Here is a 13,363-nt window from a genome sequence, read left to right as displayed (position 1 = left end):
ATCAACCCCTTCCTTAGAAGCAGTATGGGTCAAAGACTTTAGAATTGGAACTGAAATGGTAGAGCATGGTTTGGGCTCCCATTTCCCTAATATTCTAGATTTTGATTTGCCTTTGTTAGAGGTTTTCCTTCTAACGTTAGGACTTTCAGTAGGATTCTCTATAGAGGATCCCACCGGTTTAGAGCTGTCTCTTGAAACAGAGAACCCAGCCTTGTCAGAACACCGATTCATCTCTCCTGTAGGAGTAGTTGGGGACACAGGCTTTTTATTAGAAGGCCTAGCAAGAAAGCTATTCTTAGGTTTCTTATAACTCTTTTTGGTTTTCAGTTTTTCAGGCCTGGAAGTTACATTCTGGGCACTCTGAACTAAAGGAGAAAACTCAATTTCTACCTTGGGGTCAAGGAAACTCCTTGCCCTCTTAGGGTTGTTAAAAACACATACGCTTTGTACATCCATCTGGATCTCCTCCACTGTAAGTGGGTTTTCAGGTGTATCAATGTTTAGAGTTTTAGGAACCACTTCCACTGTAAGTGGGTTTTCAAATGGTTCAGCCATTACACGTTTAACTGAAGGGGCCTTTATTCTAAAGGACATACACCACACAGGGTGTGTGACATGAACACTAAGGTTCTTGTCAGTTTCAACAAAGTTTTCATACAGTGTTATAGGTTGGACAGGAATATATAAGTTTCTATCCACAGGGTGAAGCACTTCCACTCTAGGTGGGTTTTCAAGAAGTTCTTTCACCTCAGTGTTAACTGAAGGTGGGGTCACAACAGTGACTTGGTTAATGTATTACACCATATTGGCACTACGACAGAAGTTTTTAAGTTTCTGGGAATTAGTTGAACCACTTCCATTACATGAGGTTTTTCAAGGGGCTCTATCACCTTAGCAGCAGCTAAAGGTGGGGTCACAGGAGTGACCTCTAGCTTTGTGGGGCTAGGGGCTTTGTCCCTATTTGAAGTTATGGGTGCTACATTCAAGTGCCCTTCAGAGGGGCAGTTAATGCCTTTTATCCCTAATGAGGGGTCTTCTAAGGGACCTCTCTTACTTCAAGGTTAAGAGCCTCAGCCTTTTTACAAGGGGGCTCAGCTAAGGCTAAGGCCACAGCTTTTCTGCTATACTTAGTATTGACAGATTTCTTAAGGGATGAGGAGACAGCACTTTTTGACCTACCTCTATTCTCAGAGTCCCTTAAGGGGTTTAGATATGGAGAAGCTTTCTTCTTATATCTGTCTATGAAAGCTGTTTTTACCCTATCCTAGTTACCTCTTTCTACTTCATGTAAATCCAAGAGCATGTGGTAGTCTCTCTTGGGAAGTCTAAAAAGAACCCAGGGTATTCTATCACTCTCACACAGACCAAACCTTTTACAAGTGAGGTCTAAAGTCTTCAGCCATACAACAATGTCATACTTCATATCATACCGACTCACCAATTCTGGGAACCTAGAAGCTGCAGACACAGAAGACCTGGAAAAAGAAGAGGGGTACAGAAAGCTGCCTTCTACAGACCTGTTATACTCTTTCCCATATTCCCACATTTCCAAATTGTTTTTCCACAGGTATTTTCTTATATCCAGTTCCTTAGATATCCCAGAGCACATGGGAGGCAGTAAGGTAGAGGCAAGAGAAGGAGAGGGGGGTGAACTAACATCCTCCTCATCAGAACACTCATATTCCTCCTCTGAGGAGTTTGGACAGATGTCAGAACCCTCATCATCCTCACTCCCAGCAATATTGTTAGAAGTGGACACAGGTTCACTGAATCCATGCATATGGTCCCATAACCTTTGTAGTAAGGCAAGCTCAAATTGAGGCCCTTCTCTATACACATTGTGACCACATTTTCCATTGCAGCATGAGTAGTCCTCAGGCCTAACGAAGGCCATGGTGTTGGTTCTTGTGTTAAATACAATAAGTACACTTTACCTTGGCTAAACCAAACCTACTGGATGGTTTCCTTTGGGCACAAAGTATATCAATAATCAATGTAATGCAATCCACCTTTATCCCAGAGCATGCCAACAGTGTTAGGACAGGTTTTCTGAAATCCAACTAAGGGCTTAGTAAAACCATTCAACTGAGGCAGTACAAGACTCCACTCTTAGTATAAGGCTGTACCACCTGAGTTCAGGGTAGCGTAGACAGAGCAGCCAGGCCTATCTTAGGAGGGAGAGAGGGCAGTAGACACAGTACAAGTGAAATTGTAATACAAATGATCCAAAGAAACACTGAAAGGTGTGCAGTCATAATGTCGACATCAATAATGTCGACAGTCAAAATGTCGACAAATTAATGTCGAAAAAAAATAATGTCGACAAACAAAAATGTCGACATTATTCGATATTTTTTCGACATTAATTTAGTGTATGCATAAATAAATAAATAAATATATATATATGATGTGTTGAGTATGAGGGGTGGTTGGGGGGGTGTGGGGGGGTGGCAGGGGGGTGTTGGGTGAGGGGGGGTTGGGGGGGGGACCCCCCCATAGTAAATACAATTTTTATTTATTTAATTATTGAATAAATAAATAAATAAATAAATAAATAAATAATTGGTATGTGTTGAGTATGAGGGGTGAAAGGGTGGTTGGGGGGTGTGGGGGGGCGGCAGGGGGGTGTTGGGTGAGGGGGGGTTGGGGGGGGGACCCCCCCATAGTAAATACAATTTTTATTTATTTAATTATTGAATAAATAAATAAATAAATAAATAATTGGTATGTGTTGAGTATGAGGGGTGAAAGGGTGGTTGGGGGGTGTGGGGGGGGGGTGGCAGGGGGGTGTTGGGTGAGGTGTTGATAGTTTTAAGGGTTTATAGTCATAATGTCAAAAAAAAAAATGTCGACATTTTTTTTTCGAAAAAATGCCTTTTTCCATTATAAGTATAGGATGTCGACATTTTTGTCTGTCGACATTTTTTTTTCGACATTTTTGTCTGTCGACATTTTTTTTTCGACATTATGACTATAAACCACACTGAAACACTATGGCCCTCATTCCGAGTAGGGCGGTAAGGGATACCGGGCACTGGTAAGGAGACGTAATAGGGCGTAATACCGCCCTATTACGAGGTCCCTTTGCGAGTCCCTTCATTAACACCTGGTCTGACCAGGTGTTAAGGACGGGACCCGTTAAGGGACCTGGGTGCAAATAACTGGCTTGGCATACGCCGGCCCGTTATTTGCGCCCTCCCCATTCCCATTGAGCCCTATGGGGGCTCAAATGGGAATGGGGAATGGTTTGGTAAATGGGGACTTACCGGTCCCTCCGGGGTCGGAATGGACCGGTAAATCCCCATTGAACCAAACCGGAGTCGGTACAGGTATGGGAGGCAGTCATGGTGCAAATAGCGCCATGACTACCACCATACTCGGAATGAGGGCCTATGTATTGTAAAAATAAAGGATTTATTTAAATACAGGTAGGCCCAGATAAATCTAGGGGTAAGTAGGTACTTAAACATTATAAGAAAGCACAGTATAAAAACACAATACTATACTTGAAATCCACAGACCCAAGTATAAACCTTATTTGGAACACCTAACAGTAGTTCTAGGGAAGTCAAAACCTTGTTATACACATTTAGTATAGGTCAAGCCTATTCTTTGGGAGTAAAAGACCAATGGTTACTTTCAGAGTACATTTGGTAATACAAGGGCAGTAGGCCCTTCCAGTTGTACAGTGACTCTTGGAACAAATCACATAAACAGTCAACTGGACAATATACTTTTGTTGAATAGTGAAACACTTATCCTAGGTGCAGTAAAAACATAGAACTACTTTTGTCATAACACACAGTTATTCCAGGTGAGTAAAACCTAACAATGTAATATACAATTACAGATGCTTTCGAAATCAGGGAACCCCAGATTGAGGTAAGCAATAACTCTGATAACTTATTTGGGATGGCACACAGCTAACACAAGGTAAGTAAAACCCACATGCTTCCCCTTCACAATGAAGGGGAAAGTAAAACCCAATTTCACACTTTACTGAATAGTTATTCTAGGTAGGCAACAACCTAAGGTAGACTTATTAAGGACAGGCTAGCAGCAAGTCAGGGGAAGCAAGACCCAGTTGGGGGACACTCATACAGGTATCCTAACAGGACTAACCTGGTGATACCAACAGTTGGAGGACACTCGTACAATTACCCTACAGGAATAATCTGGTGAAACCAACACATTACTTTTGTAAAGAGGTACAACTTAATCACAGGAGAGTAAAATACCTTCACATCTACTTTCTATTAGACTGGCAAAACAGTGGCTAAGGAAGAAAAGATGTCAACAATACTTTTAAGAATAGTGCATCACACATTCAAGATCAGTAAGAACTTTTGTAACTGTTCACTCTTAGAATTAGAGTTACCAACCAACTCTTTACAATTAAGTAAAACACTTGATTTCTTTTCTAGGCAGAAGTCCCAATCCCTTCAAAGTCTTTCCTTTATTCTTGGAGCATGAGTGTTCTCAGTGGCAGAAGGGGGGTAACTAGGACTAGTGACCAACAGGCAGTGTTAGAATAAGTTCTTTAGTAGCAAAAGTCAGTTTCCTTAGGAAAACTGGCAAACAGGTGAGTACTTTACTTTAGAGTTAGAAGATTGACAGGGGCTTCACAGAAGACACCCCAGCAGGATTCTAGCAGTGGGACTGGGTGTACTGGATGAGGAACCTCCCAATCACAGAAAACACCCCAGGACTATACAGAAATCCCAAAAGGCTTAAGGTAAGTATATACCCAAGCCAACACAGTACCTCAGCAATGAAGAAGAGATTGCAGCAGGAGACCTTCAGGGACCGCAGCCAAATACCCGGTCAGTGGATTCCTTGTCCTGGAGACTGAACACAAGACCTCAGAAGGGACTTTGCAGCAGGGATCGATGGAGAAGGCTCTAGGCAAGATTTATCTCATGGCTGAGTGCGGTTCTGCGGATTTGGGGCCTTTTCAAGGAGCACAGAAGAAGACAGAAAATCACGGTTGAATTCTTGTAGTTTTAAAGGTCCAGCAATGTTGTGAGGGGACTTCTTGGACTCGATTCGTGTCTCTGGAGATACACCAAGATGCCCACGAAGTTTCAGTGAGATTCGGAGTACGGAAGACGTGCTCCGCACAGTGGCAGGAGGTCTCAGGGTATTGGGCTATTGCAAGAAAGCAAGGTTGCAGCAACCCATGGAATGGCTCAAAATGCAGGTCTTCTTGAGTCTAGTGGGTCTCACCAGGCTCTGGGTTCAGGTCGTCGTTTTCGGAGTCCCCAGAACGATTGGAAGGAAGGGCTGCAGCAGGCTCGGGTTACACAGCACGATCTCTGGTCGCTGGAAATCGTCTCTGCCGCTTTTCCTTCATCATCCTCTTTGGTTTAAGTTCCAGTGGTAGAAATGACTTCAACTTCCAGGTTTCCAGTATTTACCAGGAACTACAGCAGAACATCTGCATTCTCAGCTGTGATCACAGCCTGCGGTAAAGATGCACCAAATTAGTAAAAGGTATCACTGCCACCAGCCATTAAAGGTATGTTCGTCGCTGTAACAGAATTGTTACATTTTTAGTGTTAAAGGGGATACATTGTATCTCCCCAGCACTCCACATAAGGTGGGGTGTGCTGGTTTCACCTAACAAAATGTAAAAGGGATCCAAAGATCCTTTCTACCCTTGGCAACTGTTCACTCAAGGCTAGCACAAGAAAGTTAAATGGGGAGCCCTTAAGGCAACCCAGCAACAACAGGCACTTATTGCCAATAAGTTGTTAAACATGATAACTTGAAAAAGGCACTATGGAGAGTCTTAAAAATGACACCCATAAACAAAGTTACAGATTAGGTGAGTGTGGAAAAAGGTTCCCACTCACTGAGGTATTAATGAAAAATATCCCATTAGAAAAGCAAAAAGTTCTGGGGCTGAACCAGGAAAGGAAGATTTACCAGCTCTGTGGAAATCTTACCTTACACCAGTGGCCCGGGTTGGGGCGGCGGACCCCCGACCCTGCCCCCCGTAAGGAGAACCACGACGGGAGCGCTGGGGATCCACCGTACATGGGGGAATCCCGCTGGAAGGCCTGCAATACAGCCCAATAAGCAGGAGGAGCACTAATGTGAGGGAGAGTGCCAATTATACCGCGCTCCCGCTCGCCACCACGAGGAAGTTGGTTTAAGGAACCCCCCCACACACGTGGAGTTGGACAGAGGTTCGTGGCACAGGGGGCACAGGAAAAGATCTGCATACCTACCCATAGAGATATCGGGAGGTGTTGGGGGTATGACGGCACCAGTACCCCGGACTGGAGGCCCAGATGAGAGCTTGCATATTGACCACACCAGTGGACATAACTGACCAGAGGGGCTGGGCTCCTGGGGTGGGGGACCCCAGTAGTGGGGAAAGGGTGGAGGCAACACTCGCAGATCACGGGCGAGGCAAGCCCTAACCCAAGAAGCAGCGGCCCTGGATGCTTAGTGCTGTTGGGAGGGGGGGACGTTGTGGGGGCATCCCATTCTCTGCCCCCGTGGAGGGACCTTTTTGACTATGGAGGCGGTGGGGTCCTCATGTGTGGTCCACCCCATCAGCACTCTGCTGGTCAATAGTGTAAGGTGGGACCAGAGGAAGGGGAGCCCTTACGCATGTGGTGAATAGTGAATACCACGTACTTGGAGCTGTGGCGCAGAGGCCCATAGGGAAGAGCCAGAGTAGGGTTTGCAACGTGACTCACCAGCTGTGGGACACTCTAGGGGGAGAGTGACATTCTGGGGCTGTTGCAGAGGCCCATAGCTTAGTGGGCCGGAACATTTGACCCTTCTGTTTTCCCTGACGTATTACTTCTTGAAAACTGATTACACTTAGGGGAGAGAGACCTGCATGTCCGGTGGACCAGCGCAGGTTGTAGGGCTGGTCACAGACTTGAAACAAGCTGCGCGGAGGAGATCTGTATACCCAAGGAGCGGTGGACCTCCAGTTCTGGGGCGTGTGCCCTCCTTCTGGATACTGGATAGAGGGGCACCGGTTTAACCGTGCCTGCTGCTCAGGGAAAGCTGGGGAAGCGCAAAGACCTGGACAGACTCATTGTACTGGGAAAGGTTCCACAGAGAGGAAGCACCTGGCATCAATAAGGTACCACAGAGATAAATACTGCTTTGCCTGGGAGTAGTCCGGGTGATCCCTGCCCTAATTCGTTTCTGAGTAGTGGGGGCCCCCTACCTAGGGGCGTGTGCCCACCACTCGGGCAGAGGTGCTGGATTCTTTTTTTTTTTTTTTTTTTTATTTTTTATTTTATTTGTTGTTTTTCGATACCAATATCTTTACAACATTTTCCTAAAATTAATTCCTTAATTACAAAACTTGGAACAATACATTAAAATACTACATTTCAATGCATTGTACCTAAAAATAGCAGAATACCAGAAAACTCCAGTATATTGTCATAACTTTTAGTCTTTAAAGCTGATATGACTTAACAGCACCTATTAACAATGAAAGCACATAAAATATAATTATAAACACTCGATACCATCAAATCTAAAATCACATAAAAAGCCTGAATTTAGACATAATCATTTACATCAATACACACTACTCCTTTTGTAGTAAATCGACAACAATTATATGACTTGAACTTGATTTTGATTTGGCTTGAAGATCACATGACTTGTTCCCCACACCAGTTTCACAAGGAGTTTTTAAGCGATAAACTCTTCTCAATAATAAACAACAACTGTGTTAAGTCAATAATCAATGACATTCGATAGCCCCACATACATTGAGACCACAGCATTTCACTTTGGTATACAGGTGTTGAGCTTTGATATTTTAACAAACTGTTTTGTCGTGATTTTTCAAAATATGCACATTGTAAAACAAGATGCTTCAGCGTTTCTTTTTGCGAGTTATCGCAAAATCTGCAACCCCCATTTACCAAGACAGAACCATTTAGCCAATTTTTAGTTCGCTCTAGTGTTGGAATTAAATTAAATTTAAATCTCATGTACATAGTGCGCATCTTCTGACAAGGACACAATTTCAGATATATTGGTAGACATGACTGTTTATGCCGATATTTTGCATACTCTTGTATAGAAGATATCCCCCAATTTTATCTGAGTTAGTTGCCCAATCAAGTTGTATGAGTTTAAGCTTTACAATCTGAGGACGATTTATAAGGTCGTCGCTTACCATTCCTATTTTTACAAGCTCTTTATCGCACCTTTGACCTTCAATCGCCACTGACACAGGTTTGCCCTTTTTTATCATGTGTAGAAGGTCTTCATATAGTGAGTTTGGTAAAGGCTCCAGGATTTTAGCATAAGACACAAGCTTTCTCCATAGGTGTTTGGTAGCCAAGGAAGATAGACCTATTTCATGAATGATGATAGAATTCGGAAGTGACATAGGCAAGTGTAGAACCGTCTTCCAAATTTTCCCTTGTATTTTATTTAATGTGGGACCAATTTCAACATAACACAAGTCTAAGCCATATAAGATAATTGCTTCAACTTTAAGTTTATAAAATTCTAATAATGGAATTATAGAAAATTTACAAATTCTTAGGTAGATTAGTTTCATTTGTGCAATCAAGGGCATTGCTTTAATAGAAATTTCTCTATTCCATTTAGCACATGAGTCGGAGTTATTCAAGTTATAACCCAAATAAATCATGCCTAAGGCACGTGGAATCAGATTACCATTTATTTTCCACTGGTATCTTACCAATTTTCTTCTGTTTGAGAATACCAGGATATGAGACTTATTTGGGTTTAATTGTAAATTACGTTTCTCACAAAAATCGCTAAGACAAGCTAGTTTGTGTTGAAGCCCAAAGGGTGTAACGTCAAACATTACCAAGTCATCAGCGAACGCTAGCCAATCTAGGCAAAGGTCCCCTATTTTAAGCGCAAAAGAATTACACGTTGACCATATAGAAGCAATTTCAGACAAATATAAGTTAAACAGGGTTGCAGCAAGGTTACAACCCTGTTTCTGGATTCAAGGCCGGGGAAAACAGCGGGCCACGGGAGAAAGCGCTGATCTAAAGGCCTCGACACCCTCGTCGAGGGGAGCCGAAGCCGATGAGATAAATTGGTGGCCACGCAGAGGTCAACGGCACGGTGTTTATGGAAGCAAGACAGAAGTTGGCCACCTACAAATACATGCCACATTGCCCCAGGCCCAAGACCTTCTCTCAGTTCAAGATGGTGGCGACGGCGGAGTAATCAGCCGCAACCAAAGGAGATGTGGCAGCCCTGATGGAGGAAATAAGGAGCATGAAGGCGGATATCGGAGGCAGGGTCGATAGGATTACGAAGAGAATAGACAAGATAGAGGATCGGCTAGAAGAAGTAGAAGGCAATCAGACTTCCTTGAATACCCTGGAAACATAAATGGACCCAAGGAGGATGGAAATAGAGAGTCGGGAGGAAGAATTCAGTCTAAAGGTGGACGATTTGGAAAACCGAGAAAGAAGGAACAAATTGAGGGTATTTGGCATCCCGGACAAGGAAGGAGAGTCGGAGCAGGACCTGAAACGAACCCTTCATGAAGTTACGATGTTGGCCTTTGACAATGACTCCATTGACGAGGCAAATATTGAGAGAATACACAGAGCAGGGGGCTTAGCCGATGGTCCTCGGTCCGTCCTGGCCCAGGTCCATAACTATAGCGATAAAACCAAAATCTTGGGGAAAGCGAAGCAGAAGGGTTCAATTACCTATGGAGCGGCAAGGGTGATGATCTTCCAAGACTTATCCGCATTGACCCTGGCCAGGAGAAGGATGTGAATGCCCTTGACAAAGTGGTTGCAGGAGATGATCCCGATCCACCTCCCGGATTCCTTTTTTCGGGAGGTGAAGGGGTGATGCTGAAGTTCTTATGGGAGGGTAAGAAAGCGAGAGTAGCATATGACGTCTTTACACTGCCCAAATAAGGGGGGCGACGACTCCTGAATCTGAAAAAATACTATGAAGCGGCAGAGTTTAGAGTCCTTATACCCCACCTGAGAAGGCGAAGGGAGTTCAGTGGGTGGACTTGGACAACAGTAATCTATCCCCTGCCATGGTAGCGGAGTGGCTGTGGGTACCGAGAAGGAAGCTCCTAGGCAGGTTCAGGGACCCCCTGGTTTTGGGCACCATTTGGAAGGTGTGGCGGGAGTGGGTTGGCACGCAAGGAGTTATCACATGGCCATCCCCACTAAGTCATATATGGGCACCCAGAGTTTGGGAGTTCATACCAAACCACAATATGTTCCAAGCTTGGTTCGAGGCAGGGTTCGAGAGGGTAGGCCAACTATGGAAGACGGGCACTTTTATTTCAATCACCAACCTCGAAGAGTCAATGGGTATAGATCCCCTCTCGGTCTTCCACTGCCTTCAGGTAAAGGGGGCCTTAACGGATGAGAAATGGAGGGAGAAGATACAGAGAGACCTCACCCTCTTTGAAGAGCTCCTATACAAATGGAAGGGAACGAAGGGCCTGATCTCGGCTATGTATGGTGCACTGGTGGAGTCTGGGAAGGGGTCAATGGAAAACTTGAGGTAAAGGTGGAAAGAGACATGGGGTGGACATAGACCCTGAACTTTGGGGGAGAATATGTAAAGGGGCTTCACAGATATCCATTGCCAGTCAGTACAAATAGGATGTCATTAAGCTGCTTCACAGATGGCAATATGACCCAGTCAGGCTCTCAAAGATGTTCCAATCGGCCAGCCCAAGGTGTTGGCGCTTATGTGGGGAGCAGGCCGATTATTGGCATATGTGGTGGGTGTTGTCCCCATAACAAGGTGTTCTGGGACGAAGGCCTGGGCTGGATAAAGGATCTAGACAGGATCTACCGTATCAGTACACCTTTTCTGATTCTAATTGGGATGGAGGAAATAGAAGGGGAATTCAGCAAGTTGACGGGGCTTGCAGCCCTCCTTATGCTGGCCACAAGGGCCTGACTAGTTATGCAATGGAAAGACTCCAAAATACTGGCTAACAAGGAGTGAATCAATGTCGCCATAAACATATGCACAATGGAGAGGATAACCGCTGCACTCCATGGGAAAGCAGTGCCGCATGAAACAATGTGGGGCGAATTCATGGCAAAATATGTGAATAAGATCTAAAAGAATGTGCTGTATAAATGGATAACTGTGAGCCTATAACTAATGGAACCCCACGCCTGAAGAGGGTTTAGCCCCCATCTAAGTAGGATTCACCCAAGCCGAACACTACCGCTAATTAGTGGAAGTCCCCCGAGAGGTGGCTACAGTCATAAGTAAATTGTCAAAAAGAGGAAATACTCTCCACATGCCACTACCGAACCTTGAGTTGACTATTATTTTATGCAGAAGACTACGCTCAATGGGGGGAGGTGACAAGGGGGGGGGCAAAAGCAATATTGGGTATGGTGTGATTTTGGAAATCGGGGAAGAAGAGGGGAGTGATGTTATACAAACGTTTTTGCCCAGTTGTTGTTGTTTCTGATGTTTTAAAACTGCAATAAAAACAAAGTTAAACGAAAAAAAGCTATCAGGCCCTCGAGGGCCAGAAACTTTTTTTTTTACCAACTTTATTTAAGTTTTCAAGAGCATTAGTTACAAACATACATGTATGCATTAGAGAATAGCAAGTGTTAGCCTTTCCCCATTGTCCGCTCCAGTCTTTGGGTTTCGTTAGCTCATAAACTTTAACTGTTAACCCGCCCTACCCCCAAAACATAACTTCCAAACATTTGGGTGGAGTGTTACATATTTCGGCTTTCCTGAGTGTCTTCTGGGCTGGATCGTCTTTTCTGCCCAAGATTTGCACTTTCAAATTTTCAAATAACAGCAAAGTAATTTAGGCTTGAAGTACATCTGCTCTATATCGTCTGTGAATTCATGCAGTGTCATCCAAGTATTCAGGTATTTTGAATAAGAACCATGAGTTAATGCCGTCACTTTTTCCATGGTCATCACCCCCAATAGTCTCACCCACAACATGGCCACTACCGGACCTTGCTTGTTCTTCCATGCTTGTGCCAGGGTGATTCTGGCAGCGCTCATCATATGGGTGATAAGGCTAATGGCATAGCTCTCAACCATTTGAGTCGCAAAAGCGGGTGAAAACACCCGATTTTGTTTTTGGCGGGTGAGAGGCCCATTGAAATGAATGGGCCTGCAGGAGGCTTGGCGGGTGAGTCCACTCTTTTCAAGGCGGGTGACACCCGCCAAAAGCGTGTGAGTTGAGAGCTATGTAATGGAGTGCATGCATGCTGGCGTCATGTACCACCTCAGACACATTTTGTATGCTGCCTCTTTGATTGAAGTGCATTTGGAGCTTTTGGCAGCTCTTTGCCATATATGACTCCCCAGAGATTGGCCTCCTCACATCAGCCCCCCATCTTTGCATATATGTAAGAGTTTCTTCTGGATCTACCGTCCCCATCAAGCGATACAATTTCGACACCCCTTTTTCCGGCTGGCCTTCTTTTATCGTGAATTCCAGCCCCACTGGGTCCCGAGTTACCCCCTCCCGGACCTTCCTGTTGGAAATCCAGTGTCTGAGTTGAATATAATGGAATCTTTCCCATTCCGGTATATCAAATTTGGCTTTGCAGATCTCGAATGCTAGGGGTGTACCTTCCCCATAGAGGTCCTTCAGTGTCAGGGTTTGCTCCCTTCCCCCCCAATGTGTCCAAAAGTCAGTCTGGACCCCCCCCGCCCGTTTTTACCTTTCTGCCCCTCAGTGCTTTGTCCCAATACCATAGGGTGGCCTTGGTTGACACTAGTAATGTGCCCTCTTTGCCTCTATGTCGTTCTGCAAGGTAGGCAAGGCTTCCCAATGGAGCCTTAGTTGCTTAGTTGCTTCTCCTTCGAGGGTTGCCCAACGGTTCTGATTTCCTCTAGGTGACCATTGTAACATGGGAGCTACCTGTGTTGCCCATAAGTATTTGCGGAATTCCGGAACCCCCAGCCCCTCTAAAGCCACGGCCTAAACAATACCTTTTTGGGGACCTTTAGCTTTTTCCCCCTCAAAATAAAGGACATCACCTCCCTCTGTAGTTATTGGATTGCTGGGCCTGGGATGCTTATTGGGAGAGCGCCTATCACATATAAGAACCTAGGGAGCAAAGTCATTTTAACAGCCATTATCCGTGCCAACCATGACAGTTCCTGCATATCACAGCGTTTCAGATCTCCTGCCAGTGCTTTCAGAATATTGGATCCATATAGTCTTTCGTACTTGGGGTTCAGCTGTATTCCCAGATATTTTACTGCTTTCTGTTCCCATTTCAACGGGTACCTATCCTCCCACTCTGACACCTGTTCTGCCATCTCGGTAACGTTAAGTGCCTTAGATTTAGGGTAATTGATATGGAACCCTGAGACCCTCGCAAACCCATCTACCAGA

Source organism: Ambystoma mexicanum, chromosome 13, assembly GCF_040938575.1.
Source record: "Ambystoma mexicanum isolate Mex_15411 chromosome 13, UKY_AmexF1_1, whole genome shotgun sequence".
NCBI lineage: Eukaryota > Metazoa > Chordata > Amphibia > Caudata > Ambystomatidae > Ambystoma > Ambystoma mexicanum.
Note: the sequence above shows the minus strand (reverse complement) of the source record.